Source organism: Callospermophilus lateralis, chromosome 6, assembly GCF_048772815.1.
Source record: "Callospermophilus lateralis isolate mCalLat2 chromosome 6, mCalLat2.hap1, whole genome shotgun sequence".
Lineage (NCBI taxonomy): Eukaryota > Metazoa > Chordata > Mammalia > Rodentia > Sciuridae > Callospermophilus > Callospermophilus lateralis.
Window position 1 is genome coordinate 107,516,364 of NC_135310.1, and position 19,731 is coordinate 107,536,094.

General features: G+C 33.7%; 1 protein-coding gene across 2 annotated transcripts in view; it reads left to right on the forward strand.

Annotated features, from left to right (window-relative positions):
• Ptchd4 (patched domain containing 4) overlaps positions 1 to 19,731 on the forward strand; it is a 177,314-nt gene that overhangs the window by 81,726 nt on the left and 75,857 nt on the right. The window lies entirely within an intron of this gene.

Below are 19,731 nucleotides of genomic sequence, written 5' to 3' on the forward strand. Positions count from 1 at the left end.
TACAAAGTGATGGAACAAAGTTTCATGCTCATGCAGAATGTTTTTGACCACAAAGTCACACTTCCTCTTCATAGTATAGTAGGGCTCTGTAGTAAACATGTATGGAAAGTGGTCATAGAGCAATGACTGTGAGCACCAGTAAGAGTGGTAGACTAGTAATACGAGAAATGGAAAGAATCATGAGGACACCAAATCTCACAGCAAAGTACGGAGACTCCAAAAAACACAAGGAGAACACAAAAGAACAATAAGGATGAAGAGACATAGGAGGAGATGGAGAAAGAGGAGTGAAGCATTAAGGCCAACTCTAGTCATTTCAGATTTCCCTATTTTTAGTTCTAACCATAAGAAAAAAAAATTATTAAGCTTTTTTAATTAAAGCTTTGTAGTTGGGTACATTATGACAGACTCATACATGCATCGAATTCAATTTCAGTTCAGTTTCAGTTCATGACACCATCCCTCTTTATTATTTAGGGAAAGTGTAGTTGGAAGTTTCCTGGTCACATGGGAGACTTTCCCTGAAGCCTAAGCACAGCCAAATTTACTCTTATAGACGCCATAGTGTTAACTGATGGGTATGAAAGTTCAAAAATTATTGAGTAAAAATTATTTGTTGACTCATCTATATCTTTTTCTTATTTTTTAATGTAGCCTTTTTTGATTATGTAAATAAAACCTGCTATTTATTTTTTAAAAAAAAACGTCAAGTATGAAACGAAGCAAAGTTGCAAAGATGGCATTCTTATAACCATATTGTTTGAGGATGATATTATAAATATATAATTCTAAAGTTACTCCAAGATTTAATGTCTCAAAACAATGATTATTATCTACAGTTTCTAGAGGTAAGAAACCTGGGCATGGCTTAGTTTGGTCCTCTGTTTCGGACCAAACAAGACTCAGTCAGAATCCACCTGGGGCAGGATCCCTTCCAAGCTTACTTAGTGGTGGTCTACAGAGTTCAGTTCCTCAGTCTTCTGGGTTGAGGGTCTCAGCTCCTCCCTAGGTATTGGCCAGAGCTTTTCCTCAATTCCTTACCACAGGGAAGGAATTTGCTTTATCAAAGTCCACAAGAGAATCTGCAAGTAAGCAAAGTCATATCCAGAAGTATTCTATTTGCTGAAAGCAAGTCACTTAGTCGTACACAAGTGCAGTGGATTACAAATGTACGTAAATACTAGGAGGTGCAGTTCAAGGAAGATCGCTTAAATGTCTGCCTACACTGTATATGTAACTTAATTTTTATAAAACTGATATTAGATGAAAAAATGATTTCAATTGTTTTATTTATTCATCAATATATTGTGAACATTGTCCAATGCAGCTGAAGATTTAAAATTATTGAAAGTCTATATAACATTTAATTCTATGGAAAAGTGATATATCATCAGCCTTCTATACACTTAGTGATTACAAACATACAGTAGAGGTAGGTTGCCTGAGTTAGAATCTTGTTTCCATTGTTTAGTATCTTTGAGATCTTGGGCAGCTACTTAACTTATTTATAACTCAGGGTTTTTTATTATTATTATTAGTGAAATGGAGCTAATAATGATAAAGACCTTGAAAAGTTAAGATCAGTTCCTGACACATGGTGAACATTCAATGAATGCTATTAATATTATTTTCATCATCTTTATTACTGTTACTTCAATTATTAAAACACTGCTGTGATCATCAGTGAACATATGATTAATTTTACTCACCTCTTTAATTATTTCCTTATTATAAATCCTAAAATTGAAATTGCTAGGTCAAAGAATATATTCACTTTTAATACTGCCAAATCAGTTTTTGGTTGTGCTACTTTATCTTCACAGTGGAACTTGATGGTGTCTATTTCCTCAATCTCTCAGCAATTCTTGAGAATTTCCTCTTGATAACTTGAAATCAAGAAATGATCTTGCTTTTTTCATTTTGATTTGTATGTCCTTACTATTAAGGTTGAATTTTAAACTCTTATTGGCAGTATGCATTTTTTTTCTCTTGTAAATTATCTCCTATTTTTTCCTATTTTTAAGAGAATATATTATTTGAATTATTTCTGTAATTTTATCTAGTTCTATAATGTAAATGCCTCTGTCACATTGGTATTTTAGTAGACTTTTGGCCAGATAGGAGAACTTTTTTCCCATCTGGGAGCAGAGAGATGAGCTGGCTCTGAGAAATTCATCCTTTTTCTCTGGGAAGGTAGAATTGGGCCTTTAACCCTGCTCTCAAAAGACAGGTGAGAAAATGTTTGTTTCCTAAGTGCTGACCCATACCCAGCAAGGGCTTCCCAGGGGGTTAGGTGTCTAGCAACAAGCTGTGTAAAGGGCATCAACAGGAAAGCAGTCTCAAGAAGTCTTCATAAAAGTAATTTACCTAAGAAATTAGAGGGTGACATGATCTATAAGAGCCTTCAAATGGTATTTAAACTCGAAGGCCAGGGCAAACAAGGAATCTGAGTCTCATGATGATTGAAAAGGAGCAGACACACAATCAAAAAATAGAGGAGGGGAGACATGCTGGAAGACCAATCTCAAAACATGACCCACCCCTCCTAACATTTATTTTGTGTGCAGATGACCTGAGATGTGTATGTAAAGTTGATGACGCTTTTGGCACACTATGAACTTTCCAAGAGCAGGGACTTCCTTATTCATGTTTACATGCAGAGTGATAAGCACAATTTCAAACTTATTAAAAGGTACTAGAAATAGTGCTAAAGTAATACCATTAGTTTGACTAAAGAATAAAAGTAGAAAAAATGGTTAAGAAAAGGCATAAGTAGGTTCAACAACCAGAGTTGGATGCATGCAAAAAGGAAGCTATAACGTAATGAATAGTGATGGAATAGCCATCAAGGTCAACTTCACAAAACACTATGATAGACCAAAGGCAAGGCAAGATTAGTATCTAGCAGATTTCCAGGAATTGAGAAATTCATGCACTAACAATGTTAGGAAACAATAAAGCAAAACCCTGGTATTTATATAAACACCTGCTGGAATAGGTCATAAATGTTGGAATCCATAACAGGAAGTTATTCCCAAGTTGATTAGTCACTGGTTTACATATTCAATAAGTATACATTGAGCCCTCAATATGTGACATAATATGCTTCTCACTGGGTATATGATGTGAAAAGGGTATACCCTATAATTTCAAGTGGAGAATTACAACTGAGAATAAAATCTATCATGCCAAAAGGAGAGTTTTTAAAAAGTTCCAGTGGAAAACATGGAAGGGATAAAGGATTCTTAGAGGAGATGAGTCAATTGTCTTTCTGAGCATCAAATCCTCAGAATTTCAAATGTTGCCTGGTAAATACATATTCATGGATGAAAGTAAATGAATGAGTGACACTGCCAGTGCTTTATTAAAAATATGTAGTCAGTATGAAGTGTTTTAAATTCCAGATTGGTTTCTGGTTGACATTTTTCTATTAGTAAACTTCCCTGCTTGACAATAATTTTTGGTCAGCAAATAAAAATCAATGTTAATATTATCCAAACTTAAACATAATTAGAAAGGAAAATCTGCAAGGGAAAAATTCTGTGCCTTCCAAAATCAAATATTTTTCAAAAATTCTTATAGTATTCTCAACCAGAGGCAATTTTGGCCCCCAGGGGATATCTGGCAATACCTGGAAAGACTTCTGAGTGTCAGGACAAGAAGAAGGCTACTGTAGGTAAAGAACAAAAAAATTCTTTAAAGGTGCACAGGACAGCCCCACAACAAAGAAATATCCAGCCAATATGTTCATAGTATCAAGGTTGAGAAGTCCTAGATTGTGGGAATCAAAGTCTCTGCTTATTTTGTACAGATCATCAAAAGATGGTTTTATTTTTGAACTCTTGGAACCCTTTTAGCTCACAAAGTCCATGTTTAATTACAATGAGTGTATTTGGCTCCTTAATAGAACAAAATATAGTCGGGAGCATGGAAGAAAAAATAGAGTTTGGCGCTGAAACAGAGGACACATGAAGGATCAGCCATTTGCCTGCTGCTAAAATGAGACAAAATGTTGGAGCCAACTTTTTTTTTTTTATTTTTTCCCCCAGAATAGAGCCTGGAAAAAATTAACAAATAGAAAATGGTTGGCTCTGACATTTCTCCTAACTCATTTCTTGTTGGTATTCACCATCTTCCACTTCTTTTCTGTCTTTCCATGTGATTTTAGCTCATCTATAAAGGACTCCTTTATTTACATTATTCCCCGTTGGCCCCCAGTCTCCCAAAACTGCCCTTATCTTGGTGTACTGATTTTAACCATAGGAGAGATCTCTAGGTCGGTGTCAATAATTGACAACAGCTTTGATGGTATTACTTGGTAACTATTGTCATTGTAAAAGAAAGATGATAAAATTAACTCAAAGTAACTGATCAACAATGGTGAGATTTCAAGCAGTAATTTATAAGAGCACTTCAAATCATGGCTTTAATTTTATCTTTGTTCTTTAGGATTGTATTTGTATATAAACTCTAACTCCACAAACTTACAATACTGTAGTCAAGATTTTTCTTCTTCCATGGTTACAGTATTGGCTATAGCTAACCACTGGTAGTAGTTATTTTACTAAACATTCCCATATGTATGGATATATAGTTGATGCCCTGAGCTTCCTGAATGCTCAAGGTCATTCCTGATGACCCAGACCCACTGCTGAGCCTTCTCCATTACCCCCAAATTCAGCAACTACAGGGTTAAAACTTGCTCCTGGACTGGGGCTGTGACTCAGTGGTAGAGTGCTTGCCTAGCATGTGTGAGGAACTGGGTTCAATTCTCAGCACCACATAAAAATAAGTAAATAGAATAAAGGTCCATCAACTACCAATAAATATATACTTTAAAAATAAATTTTAAAAAATTGTTCCTTCTGGTCCCTCCCAGTTCAGCAGCTTCTGCTCTGATTGGCTGGTTCCAACTGTTTCTATGCCTTCTGGTTATTAGATAATTTGAAGAGTACTTTAAAACTAAATTCTTAGTTAAAACTACACTTAAATTGTTCATACTGTCATTACTATTAGTGGAAGTGAAGCCATGCTCTGAGATTCTAATAAATAAAAGCAGGTGAAACTTTACTTTCCTTGATGTTTATTTGAAGATTTCAAGAAATGCAGAAATCATTAGATGTCAACCAAAATTTGGCCTTCCACAATTATCCTTCTTGAAGTTCCAAAAATCAAGTAATTACGCACACACACACACACACACACACACACACACACCACCCCTTTGTCAGGAAAATTAATTATGGTAAAATATCCACTAAAAAATTTTGATCATTCTATTGGTGTCCAATTCAAATGTAAAATATATAGAAGCTTATAAATAACACTATAAATTAAGCACAATTTTCTGACTCATAGCAATATGAAATATAACGTAATGATGTGTATGTGAAAAAAATAGTAAATGAGGAAATGAGCCACATGAAACAAGTGGTTTAATTATGAGAGTACTAAAAGTATATGAGATTATAACATGGAATCATGATAAAGAGGAAATGATATCATTCAACCCACAAGGTTTAAAATTAATGAAAATATATTTTTTAACTTTCAAATCCATAAAGATACTTTAATACTGATATTATTATTGTGAAAAAATTCAATTAATATCAAAAATAAAAATATAAAGTTAAAATTCAAAATCTCACTACTTAGAACAATCATCATTAACATTTGGTGAATCTCATTCTGGATACTTCTCAGGATTTTTACAGACATAAACATGGTTGGATGGATAAATGGAGGGATGGAAGAATATTTAGATAGATAAAATAGTTCCTGTTTGAAAAATGAAATTATTTTACATGACATTTTCTTACAAATCATTGCATTTTACCTTAAATTTTTAAAAATCTGAAGAATCTTTGGACCTAAAACATTTTTCTGAACTTTATACAAAGTTTAAAAAATTTAATGGATGAGAGAAAAAAAAATATGCAAAAAAAAAAAAATAGGAGAGTGGAGGTTTGTAAAAATATTTGTTTCCTTTTTTGAGGTCATTCCTATTTATTCCTTATTATAAAATATTTTTTTAAATTAGCATACTTCATTTCTTTATAGCTATTTCCCAGTTCCTGACCTTTGCTAGCTATTACATAACTTTTTAAAACATAGCCAATATCCTCCCAGTTGTTTAGTTTTATACTAAAATAAGTTTAGGCCAGCCACTGGCCTTTACACTAAATTTATACACAATTATTCTATCCTTTCATGATTGATTTTACAATTGTATATTATCTATTGACTTCTTAAAATGTGACGATCTAGCCCACTTATACCACCTTTACCCTAAATGTTTCCCTACCCACATCTTCTCATTATGGTGATATAATTATTTTTTTAAAAAATCAAAGGTTGGTGTTCACTATGACTATGTAAGTATTTTTCAAAACTGAGGTGACATTTCTCTCTTACTCAGTTTCTTCCTCAAGTTACTAATCGCCTTGCTTTTTATGTTTAGATGATTAATTCTTCCTAACTTCATTGTTACTTCCCACATGTTAAGTAATTATTTAGGTCCATTTTTCCCTCCCAGAGACACTGGTTCTGGAGCCCTGTGTTTTCCTGAGCCACCTTCTGGTTACTGCAGATCTGCAGCACTCTCCTCACTCTTGGAATTTCCTACAGATTCTGTCATGAGGCTCCTCTTCTAGATAATGTGAAGGTGGCCCCATTTCCCAAACCTCCTGTCTTCTCATTTACCTGTGTATGCTCCGTGTAAGGAAGCTTGTGTGGTGAGTTTTTGAGATCTTGAGTAGCGGAAGATGTTTTTATTCTGTCCTCACACTCTAAAGATAGTTTAGTTTGGCATCAGTTAGAAAGTTCTTTCTGAAATCTGGAGGCATTTTTCCATTGTCTCCCAGCAGCCACAATGTGGATGCTGCAGTATCAGATGCCATTTTCATTCTCCAACTTTACATATCACCTTTTTTCACCTCTCCCTATTTTTGAAATTTCACATTCTGAAATGAGGCAGGTTTGGGTATTTTTGTTGTTGTTGTTGCTGTTTGTTGTTGTTGTTTTATGTGTACTGGGTGCAGCGTGGGCCATTTCAGTTTGGATGACCTTCCAGAGGGGTCCTTTCTTTCTTTCTTTCTTTCTTTTTTTTTTTTTTTTAATTTCAGCAATTATGCTTTCAATTTCCAACAAGCTCCTTCTTGTTTTACAATTGGTCCTTTTTAAATCATCTAGTCTGGTTTTATACAGTATATCTCTTTCCTTGACTTTCTGAAGATACCAATTATAGTTTTTGAAGTTTCATCTGTTCTTGTCAATGTCACACTTCTTTTTATGTCCTTTTTCTTGTTTGTGTTTCTGTATTTCATCCTCTGTTCTTTCCTCAAATACCTTGTGATCCCAGGGATATAGCTCAGTGTTAGAGCACATGCCTAGCATATGCATGGCCAGGGTTTGATCTGCAGCACTGCAGAAACAAAAAACAACAACAACAAAATCTTGTGATTCCTTATGTACCAGGTATATAAAAAGCGCATTGGGAGTTCAGTGTGTTTACCTGGGGTTAGCCAGCTGGCAGACTTTGTAGTAGAGTGATATGGTTGATACCAGACCTCTTGGACCTATCAGTTCATCGGCTTCTCTGAAGAAGTGCTTTTCAAATTTGAGTTTGAAATTCAAGACTGAGTGCTTTAGAATCACTCGGAGGGCTTGTTAAAACAGAAATTGATATTTTGATTTCTTTTGATTCAGTGGGCAGATAGCATTTTAATAAGATTCATAGGTAGTAGCATTTTAATTAAGTTTCATCCTGCTATTGGTGTTGCTTGTCCCTGGGGCCACAATTTAAGAACCAATGATTTTGAGAAAATTTCTGTTTTCATCTTTATGCTCAGTCAATTGCCAGTCTTCAACCTGTTTCCATTTCTCACCTTTGTTAACATTTCATTCATTATTCTTACTATTTTATAATTTTTATAGATTTTGTACATTAAAAAAATATTTCCCTTAGAAATAGAAATATGTAATGACAGCTATCAATACCCTATGTCATTTTAATGAGTCTTCAGGAGGAGCAAACATAAATGACATAAATGCATATGGTCATTCTACCTGAACAGAAGTCTCCCCTTCCTTGGTTATCTTTTTGCTCACCTTGGGTGGTTTCCTTAAGCAAGAAGAAAAGCATAGACTAGTGGGCTGGTCAGAGTCCTAAGGATACTGCATTTCTCTTATTCTGTGCTGCACCCATGGGCTTTAGGGACCAAAAGTGGACAACTTAAGGTTTTAAAGAGTTTATGTCAACTTTCTCAGCACTTTCATTTACTGTGGTCCCTACATGGTAATATTTTATTCACTGTTCATTAGTTATGTTGTGGATATGATCATATATCATTGAGGATAAATTTTTCTGTATTATTAATTTTATGTTAATATTCCTAATTTTTTTAAGAGAGAGAATTTTTAATATTTATTTTTTAGTTTTCGGTGGATACAACATCTTTATTTTATTTTATTTTTTTATGTGGTGCTGAGGATCGAACCCAGCGCCCCGCGCATGCCAGGCAAGCGCACTACCACTTGAGCCACAACCCCAGCCCCAATATTCCTAATTTTTAAAGAAGGATATCAATGTAGAAAATTTCATTCTACCATCTTTAATTGAAAATTTTGTGAGGATTTTATGTGCCCTGAGTTTTTATTTGTACTAGCTTGAGGCAAAGTGAAAATTACCATTTCTTCAAGCTCACTGAGAAAATATCTGTTACACAGCTATTAAGCTACATAATTTTATTTATTTTTTCTTAGTTTATTTTTTATTTTCTACTAGTGATATTTAATCTGAAACCTTTAAGTATTATTCTAATATTTAAGTTTACTAATTCTCAAATTTAAGTAGAATTTTACCTTTACATGTAAATACCATGATAGATAGTAAGCATAATTATTCTTTTTAAAAATTCTTCTAAGGATAGGTCAATAATGACATAACACTTTTTTTTCAGATTTCTTTGGTGTGAACCCTGCAATAATAGATGCTCAAAGATATTATATGAACCAGTGAATGTAAAAGTAAATCCCATCAATTGCATGTATACTTCTTAATTCTGATGCCCTCTTGTTATCTCTGTCACCATAAGCAAATCACTAGTAGAAGTACAGAAGGAAAATGCAAGTGTATAAAAACAAAACCTACTCCTTCAGGACTCCTGAAATTCTACAGTTTGGAGGATAGATAGATGATCAAACTAATTTGTCTTATGTTGACAAAATTTAATTTGTAACATGTGTTTCTGTTGAATTTATCAAAATCCAGTTAAGTTTTAAGAAACAAGAAGTCTTGCCAATATCTCCAGATTGTTGTATAGTTGTTGCAATATGTTGTTCATCATTAGTTAAAATCCATTAAGTGCTTATTAAAATAAGGAACTCATTCTGTCTGTAACATTTTGGGTTTTTCCTGATTATTTTAAAATAATACAGAAAGTCTTCTTTTTTCAAGATACTTTAAAAGATATACAGCTGCCTTTAAAATTTCAAGAACATTAGAACTATAAATAGTATTTTTGAATCTGTACACCTACTAGTGATATTTTACCTTTGCAACTGATTTTCATGAAAAATTATATCATAATGGGTTGAAATTAAAAATCAACCTGATTTAACACATTTTCAGAACATTCAAAATTGCTTATTGAAGTGCTCAAATGGAAGGAAATTACATGAAAGGACATTTTTTGCTTAAAATCGTATCTTCTATTAGTACCCTCATGGAAAAGGTACAAAGTCATAAGAGGAATAATGAAGAGTAGCTGAAACTCATGAGAAACCTAAACAGTACCAAATGCCAAGTATTTTTCAAATAATGACTGGCAGAAATTCCCTTAGAAATAGAAATATGTAATGACAGCTATCAATACCCTAGAAGACACATCATTGCAAAAAGAGACACTTGAGTTTCTATTTTAAAATCTTCACAATACTCCCCAAGACAGCATGGACATATTGAATAGGAAATCAATTGTTATTTCAACTACCCTTTAGTGTTGGAGGAGAGAATATTTTGCTAATTATTGTGAAATGATTGCAGCCCTCAAGCGATCAAAAGACTATCAAACAGAATGTTTCAACAGAGTGTGAGGTTTATGGTGTTGACATGACTGTGATAGGACTAAACTACTTATTTCCAGGATGTAACTACTTTATAGAAAAGAATTTTTCTCAGTACTGAAAATTAGGTGACTTAAATTCGATCCAGAAATGCATTTGAGATATTTAGAACTGTCATTATACATTTTTTCCAAAAATAAAATAAATAAAAGTTTTCCTAGTAATGTCACTGAATATATTATCATCAGTCCATGATGTGGTGATGTCTATGCTTACCTGCATTTCCCAACGCCTTAGTAGTTGAGCAGATCCATGTGATTAGGTCTGGCCAACAGTCAGAGAGCAAATGTGATGTGCATGTTACTTAAGGACCAGGCTATGGAAACCTATAAGTGATTCTCTAGTCTTGCTCATGCTCTGCTTCAGCAGAAGTGGAGTCCCTATTGTGGTAAGAACATTATAATGAGATCTAGCCACTTACCAAATGATTAAGTGTCCAATACAGTACTGTTAACTGCAAGCACAGTACTGTACAAATGATCTCTAGAAAACATTCATCTTTCTTTTTTTATTTTTATTATTGGTTGTTCAAAACATTACATAGTTATTGACATATCATATTTCACACATTTGATTCAAGTGGTTATGAACTCCCATTTTTACCCCGTATACAGATTGCAGAATCACATCAGTTACACATCCACTGTTTTACATATTGCCATACTAGTACAACATTCATCTTTCATAGCTGGAACTTTACCCTATTGAATAGCAGCCCCCATCTTTTCCTTCACCCATTTCCTGAAAACCACCCTTGGACTTTCTGCTTCTATGAGTTTGAATATTTTAGATAATGCATACTAGAGGAACCAAGCAATATTTGCTCTTTATGATTGGCTTATTTCACTTCTAGCTTCATCCACATTGTTAAATACAACAAGATTTCCTTATTTTTTGATTTTGTTATTTTTTCCATTGTAAGTATACAACCTGTTTTGTTTATCTGTTCATCTATTTACAGACATTTAGATTGTTTTCACCTCTTGGCTTTTGCTAATGATGATGTAATGAACGCAGAGTGCAGGTTTGTATTTAAAATACTAATCTCAGTTCTTTTGGCTATCTACCCAGAAGTGGGATTGCTGAATCATAGAGTGTTACTATATTTAATTTTTTAAGAACATCCACACTGTCATCCATAGTGGCATTTTACATTCCATCAACTGTGCAAGGGTTCCAATTTTTCACATCTTAACACATATCTTTGAGGTTTGCTTGTTTGCTGTCTTTTGTTTGTTTTTATCATAAGTATGAGGGGTTATCTCATTGTGGTTTTGATGAGTGACGGTGACCATCTTTACAAATACTTGTCCCTTTGTGGCTTTGGAGAAATATTTCTTCAATTCCTCTGCCCTCTTTTTTGCTGTTGAATTGTAGGAGTTCTTTATGTGTTTGGGGAATGAACTATTTATGAGATATGTGGCTTGAAATTCTTTTTTCCATTCTTCATGATGCCTTTTAACTGCTAATGGTTTCCTTAGCTTCCACAGCCTAAGGGATTAGATGAAGCCAAGTCCCCATTAACCTGCAGATGACCGACAGCATTAACAAGAATGAAATCTTGTCTTTGTTAAATCACTGGAAATTTAGGGAGATGGGTAGTTTGTTTCACTCAATAAAATTTTCCATTTTATCTAAAGTACCTGATTTATTGCCATAATGCTTTTCATGTTTTTCTATCATTTGAATGTCTATAGAATCTCTGTGACTCCTGTGACTAGTAATAATTTTTGTCCTTTCTCCTTTTTTCCTAACATATCTGGATAGAGGTTAGTCAATTGTTTTTTCTCTCCTCAAAGAATAGCTTATTTTTTTTCATTGATTTTCTACACTTTTAATTTCTACTCTGGTTTATTATTTCTGCTTCCTGTAAATTTAATTTTATTTCCTTTGCTAATTTCTAAACTGAAATAAATTGATTTGAGATTTTGGGTTTTTTTTCCTAATATAAGTGTTTAGTGCAATTTCTCCCTAAGTATTATCTTATGGGCACATATTTTTGATACTATGTTTAATTTTTATTAAGTTCAAAATATCTTCTCCTTTGACACCGAAGTATATTAAAATTAAGAAATTATTAAGAAGTTAACTTTATTTAGAAATATACTAATTTCTTATTTGTTGTTGTTTGTCTTATTTTGTTTTTTGATGCCAGAGATTAAACCTGGGTCCTTAGGCTAGTGCTCTAGCACTGAGGTGCTGTGCTGTCAATCCAAACTATTTTTTTTTTTTTTTTTTGAGACAGAGTTTCACAAGATTTCCCAGGCTGATCTCAAACTCTTAGGCTCACTTAATCTTCCTCAAGCAATCCTCTTGTCTCAACCTTCTGAGCAGCTGGAGATGTACTAATGTACATGTCTCATTTGTGTGTGTGTGTGTGTGTGTGTGTGTGTGTGTGTGTGTGTGTAACCCAGGGGTTCTTTACTACTGAGCTACATCCCAATCCCTTTTTATTTTTTTTATTTTGAGACAGTATCTCTGTAAGTTGCCCAGGTTGGCCTTGAACTTGCCATCCTCCTGCCTTAGCCTTCGAGTATCTGGGATTACAGGTGTGAACCACCAGTCCCAGCCTGGCTCAAATTTTCAAGGACACTTCAAAAATGCTTCTGTTATTGATTTCTAATTTAATTATATTTTGGTTAGAAAATACATTTTGTGGAACTTGAATCCTTTGAAATTTTATTGAGTCTTGTTTGATGGCCCAGAGTGTGGTCTGCCTTGATAAATGTCCCCCTGTGCATTCTACTGTTGGTTATTTCATAAATGGTACTAAATCAAGCTAGTTGACAGCATTTTTTCTTAGTCTTCTCTTAACTTATGAATTTTTGTCTACTTGTTCTATCAATAATTGAGAGAATAGAACTGAATTTTCTAAGCATAATTGTGAATTTTGTGATTCAGCTTTCCCTTCATAAATTCTGAAGCTCTGTTATTAAAAATGTAAACATTTAGGAGTATTGTGTCTCTGATAAATTGTTTCAGGAATGAACATGAAATGACCTTCATTGTCTGTGTTGTATATTTTATGCTGAAATTCACTTCGTTAGAAGTTTAGAGTCATCCACCTTTAATTGTGTTAATGTTAGTATGCTTCACATTTTCTACCCGTTTTCTGGTAGCACACTTGTGTTTTGGGGGGCAGGGGGAGTATTTAGTTGTAAATGGACACATGCCAGGGGGAGTATTTGTTTGTTTGTTTGTTTGGTCCTGAGGATTGAACTCAATGCTTCACACATGTTAGGCAATCACTTTACCACTGAGCTATATCCCCAGCCCTGTATGTTTATGTTTAAAGTGAGTTTCTTATAGATATCATACAGTAGGGGTTTGCATTGTTTTTATCTGATAACAAACTATCCTCTAAGAGTAGCATTTAGAACACTTTATTTTATGTTATTTTGGTGTTTTAAGTCTATGTTCTACCTATTTGTACCATCTTTTCTTTATTCCAATTTTCATCATTCTCTACCTCCATAGATGATGGGTATTTTATAATGCCATCTTATCTCCTTGGCTAACTTATTACTTATAATACATTAGGGTTTCTTTATAATTAGTTAAGTGATAACCTTAGAATCTACAGCACACATCTTTCCCCATTGTGGTCTGCCTTCAAGTGATGCTATGCTACTTCACACAATGTAGAACATCACAATGGCATATTTCCATTTCATGCTCCGTGGCCTTTTCATTATTATCATATAATGCTCTCACACATTTTATGAGTCCAATACTATGCTGTTTTTTTTAATTTTTTAAACAATTATCTTAAAAAATATTTCAATAGTAAAAAGGAACTCTTCTATGTTTACCCCCCAAATTCCTGCTCTTTGTGCCTATTTAAAGGCCCACATTTCTATCTGCTGTCAGTTTTCTTCTGTTTGAAGAACTTCTTTTAACATTCCTGAAAAGTCTTTCTTTTTCCTTCATCTTTGCTACTTACTTCAAAGGTAGACTTCTACACTGATGGTTATTTTTTGATATTTTAAGGATGTTGCTGCTTTGTCTTCTCATTTATGCTTTTTCCAATGAGAAATTAGTTGCTCTCTTTGTCTTTGTCATTCTACATAGATAGAATATATCACTTTGCTTATCGCCCTCACACTTTCTCTTTATCCCTGGTTTGGAGCACGTTGATGATGTTGTACCTCTGTGTAATTTTCCTTGTGTTTCTTACATTTTAATATTTTATATCTATGGTTTTGTAGTTTTCACTAAATTTGGAAAAATTTTGGCCATCAGGTCTTTAAACATTTTTTACTTCCCTCTCCCATTGACAGAGTACAGTTGTATATATGTCAGGCTGCTTATGGGTATCCCAGTGGTCACTGATATTCCATTCATTTCTATAGTCTTTTTTTTTCACAATTTGATTTATTATAGATAATTTGTTATATGTCTTCAAATTTACTAATATTTTCTTCTTCAATGTCTAATCTGCTATTAATTCCATATAGTATATTTTTATCCAAGAAACTACAATATTTATCTCTAGAAGTTCAGTTTCAGTCATTTATGAATCATGTCTCTGCCTAAGATCTTCAGTGTATGAAACTCAGTTATAGTATCTGTTTTAATCTTCATGATTGCAAATGCCAACACCTACGTCATTCTGGTTTAATTTCAAGTAATTGATTCTGCTTCTTATTATGGGTCACATATTTCTGTATGTTTTAATGCCTGGTAATTTTTTTTAATTAAATGGCAGAGATTTTGAACTTCACCTTGTTGAAATTGATGTGTTTTTGTATTCCTATAATTATTATTATGCTTTGTAGTAGGATGTGGTTTACTGATTTGAAAACTCTTTGATCCTTTGAGTTTTGCATTAGTTTTATTAGGTGAAACCAGAACAATGCCAATCTGGAGCTAATTGCTCCCAGTACTGATGCAAGCCTCTTATATCAATGCCACATCAATTAGAAGTTTTCCAGTATGGTTGATGATAATGGGCAGTATTCTACTGTTTGAACATGACGTTTTTTTTTTTTCCTATTTTTTTAAATGTTTTTCCTCATATGGAGTAATTTTCTTACACATATGCTGTTCATTACTTGGCTGAAATCTTGAGGAAGGCCCTTTGCAGATCTGTAAAGCTCTTTCCTATGCAGGTATGTCCTTTCCAGTATTCTATTCTACAAACTTCAACTACCTTGGTGTTCCTGTACTGTAAGCCTCATCTCAACTCTGGGAGTACTCAGACTTTGCCTGGGGTCTTCCTCCTTGCACTATGGCCTGGAATTTTTCTCAAGGCAGTAAGTTGCAAATAATATTAGGACTCAACCCATTTGTTTTTCCATTTCTCAAGGGCCACTTTTGTTTTAACTGTCTAATGCCATATCTTGAAAGCTATTTTTTTCATAAAGTTTTCTAGTTTGAGGGTTATTTCAGGGAGAAATGGGATGGTAAATATGAACCCTGTTACTATATCTTGACCAGAAATGGAAAACCAAAGTTACTGTAATTTTGATATGAATTCATCACTGTAATCTAACCTAGTATATCCTGATTAATTCATATATATGACTCTCAAATTATAAAGACAATTGTCAAAGTACACCCACCATAATTTATGACATTACATTTTCAGACTTGATATTGAAAGACATCAGAATTTTATTGGTACATATTAATTATATAGAATGGTGGGTTTTGCTGGGGCATATTTGTACATGCACATAACATAGTTTGAACAATTTCATTTCTCAATAGCTCCCTTTATCATGACCCAATCCCTTTTCTCTACCTCTACTTTTATGACATCTTTTTATTTTTTCTATTTTTTCATCCTCTAGCTCTCATATATAAAAATATAATACTTGTCTTTCTGTCTTGTTTATTTTGCTTATCATGGTGCTCTCCCATTCTAATCATTTTCCAAATAACATAATTTTGTTGAATAAAAATCCATTTTGTACATATACCACATTTCATTTATCCATTCATCTTTGACAGATTTCATAATTCATCTAGGTTGATTCTGTAACTTGATTGTGAATCATGCAGCAATAAACATGGGTATGCATGTATTTCTAAAGTATGCTGACTTTAATTCTTTTGGATAATTAGCAAGGAGTGGTATAGCTAAATCATATAGTAGTCCTATATTTAGTTTTTTAGGAACCTCCATACTGATTTCCAAAGTAACTATAGAAATACACATTCATTTTAACAAGAAGAGTTCCTTTTTCTCTAAATTTTCTCTAGGATTTTTCTAAATCCTTACCAGCATTTATTGTTGTTTGTATTCTTTACCACTGCTATTGTAACTGAAGTGAAAACCACATCAGATTTTCTATTAATATTTAGAGGGATGTCTTAAATATTGAGAATTCTACACAATTTGCTTTTGAAAAGTAGTGTGAAATTGGTTCTGGTCAGACACCCATGGACGGATTTGCTCAGCTTTTAATTATGTAGGTATATCCTTACATTTGAATGGTAGAAACCCATTGACAGTATTCCTGTAGATAGAGGGTGTAGGATTCAAGTTAAAATTTTCAGATTAAACTTTGTAATTCCTGTTAAACTTTATGAAAGATGCACCATATGTTAATTGGTTTGAAAATCCATGACAAGAATAGAATGCACAGCTTTAGCAATAGTATTTCTATATGGTCTTACAAATAATGAAAATCTGACCTACAGTAACAGCTGTAGTCTAAGTAATAAGTTTAAAAGTAGAATTTGAGAAAGTAAATTTTATGTAATCAACTACAATCTTTCTGTTGAAAAGCATTTGATATATTAAAGGCAATTTAGAAAAATAGTAAATAACATTGATATTCTCACCATTCTAAGATATCCATTTTCAAATTTCATCTTCTAATTCTTATCTGTGTGGAGGAGAAAGAATGTATAGATTAAACCAAAAAGTACATAGAATAATGTTATAGATTGGATCTTAAATGATCCCTAAAGGTTCATATATTGTTGAAGACTTGTTCCTCAGAATGGCACTATTAGAAGTTTGTGGAACCTTTAAGTACTAGGGCCAAATGGGAAGTCTTCGGGTCATTGGAAGTAAGCCTCTGAAGGGGACATTGGGACCCTCTTCCTTTTTTTTTTTTTTTTCCACTTTCTATCCATGAGGTGAGCAGTTTTGCTCCTAGATGTATGCCACACAAGCCCAAAACAATGGAGACATCCAATTGTGGGCCGAAACCTCTAAATTTGTGAACCCGAATAAATTTTTTCTCATTATAAATTGATTATCTTGGGTATTTTTTACAGTAATGGAAAGCTGAGTTGCACAGATAGTATTAAGATACTTGGATTTCATGTCATACTCCTTGTCTTCAATTTTTTACCCTGTCACTGCCTAGCTCTTTGATCCTGAGCAAGTCATTTGTATCTTTTTACCTCATCTGTATTATGTGAAGAATAATTATTACCTGACTCATGTGGAAGATTTGAGGATTAATGAAAAAATATTTTAAAAATACTTAAAACACACTGACACATTGTATCATTTAACATTAGATGTTACATTAGGGCTTTCCAAGGAAACAGAACTAGTAGTAGATACAAATTAGGAGAAAAACTACAAAGTAAAGTATATTTTTTGAGGGACTGACTCATGAATTAAGGACCTGAGAAGTCCCATAATGTGCCACCTGCAAGTTGGTGACATAAGAAAATCCAAGTATCATTCAGTCCAAGTCTGATGGCCCAAGAACAAAAGAAGTAGATGGTATAAATCTCAGTCCAAGGGAAGCAGAAGATGAGATGAGAGCTCCCAGCACAATCAAGGAGGCGGAAAAAGTGGAGCAAAGTTCTCTTTTCTCTGACTTTTTTTTATTCAAATCCCCAGAATGTTGTATTATGCGCACTCACATTGGGGAAGACTCTCTCTTAATTCTACTGATTCAAATAGAATTTCATCCCTCCTTGTTAACATCCTCACAGGTATTCCTAGTGTTATGGAGCTGGTACCTTCTGAGAAACTGAGGCACCACGAAGACTCCCTCTTTAAACCCTGATTCTTGCAATCAAGTCAGAAAGATTTCAGACTTGTTGCTCCAAGTAATGCACTTAAGCTTATTGAACATATAGGAAAAAAGGAAAGGGGACACTCTCAAGGGAGAGAGTGGATCCTCTCAGAGAAGAGAGGGACATTGTGCCTCTCCTGTACTCCAGTTCTATTGGGGATCTCAAAGAAATTTCCAGAGAGTCCCACCCTTGTCCACCTCTTGACTTTTGACTGATAGAAAGGTGATATCAGGCTTTCAAGTCCCCACTGTCATGGCAATTCTAGGTCACCTTGACCCATGTTGATCAGTTCTAATTGGGTTCTTTTTTTTTTTAAACTTTTTTAAATTTATTTTTTTAAATACATGACAGTGGAATGCATTACAATTCTTATTACACATACAGAGCACAATTTTTCATATCTCTGTTTGTATATAAAGTATGTTCACACCAATTCATGTTTTCATTCATGTACTTTGGATAATAATGATCATCACATTCCACCATCATTGCTAATCCCCTGCCCCCTCCCTTCCCCTTCCACCCATCTGCCCTATTTAGAGTTTGATGGGGTAGGGAGGGGAAGCATGGGAGGAAGAGACAAACTCTAATTGTATTCTTCACCATGCATTCTTACAGATTTTATGGTTAGGAGGAATATCTTTATCTCCCAGAGTTTCAGAATCTGGTCACAAAAATCTCTTTCAGGGTTCCTCTTATCAACATTATTTGGGGCCTGTATTTCTCCTGTGGTGAACAGGTAGTTTGCTGAAGAATGTGACATATCCTGTCCTGAGGCCAGCCAGGGCCGCAGGTAAATTGTTTCTTGGAAAAGAAAGCTTGTGGTGGTCCACACAGTGGACCCACTTTATAGAATTAGTCTCAATATCATGTCCCCACGATCATCCTCATCTGTCTATTCTCTAACATTAAAATAATGTTTACTATGGGCACCCCATGCCTAATAAATTTGACATACAAAATTAACTATCACAGTATTTGCACATTTTTACATATTCTCCATGATTATTTATTTTATTACAATATTCCATTATCTGAATGCCTCTAATTTCCTGAATTAATCACTATTCTCACCTAAGTTTTTTTCTAAATGTCATCATAGATAATGCTACAAGGAACATTTTCATACATGTATCTCTATTTCTGTTGAATTATGTATCATACAAGGATTATTGTGTAAAACTGTTGTATTCTGATGCTGTTTTCTAAAAGGGTTGTACCAATATGCAATACTTTCTTACACACTGATTTCTTGGGTTATTAATTAGTTTAAAGAAATAATTGTTATTTTTTAGTGATAACAACCTAAACAGGTGGCAGATGGAAAATCTTTTCAAAATATTAAATTTTTAGCTACATAAATTTTTAAGATGGCTTTATCCACAAAGCTGGATGGTTAACTTTTTTAAAAATCCAGACCATTTTGAAATGCTGAATAAAGGATATAGATCAGTAAGCTTAATCTCAATTGATATATATAATATTTCTCAATGCAAAGAATACATCATTTGATGACACGAAAATTCCAATCCTGTGCCCATTTATCCAAATGGAACCCAAATAGGAGTAGACAATACAAAAAGAAGAATGAGATACATATTCTCAGATAATTAA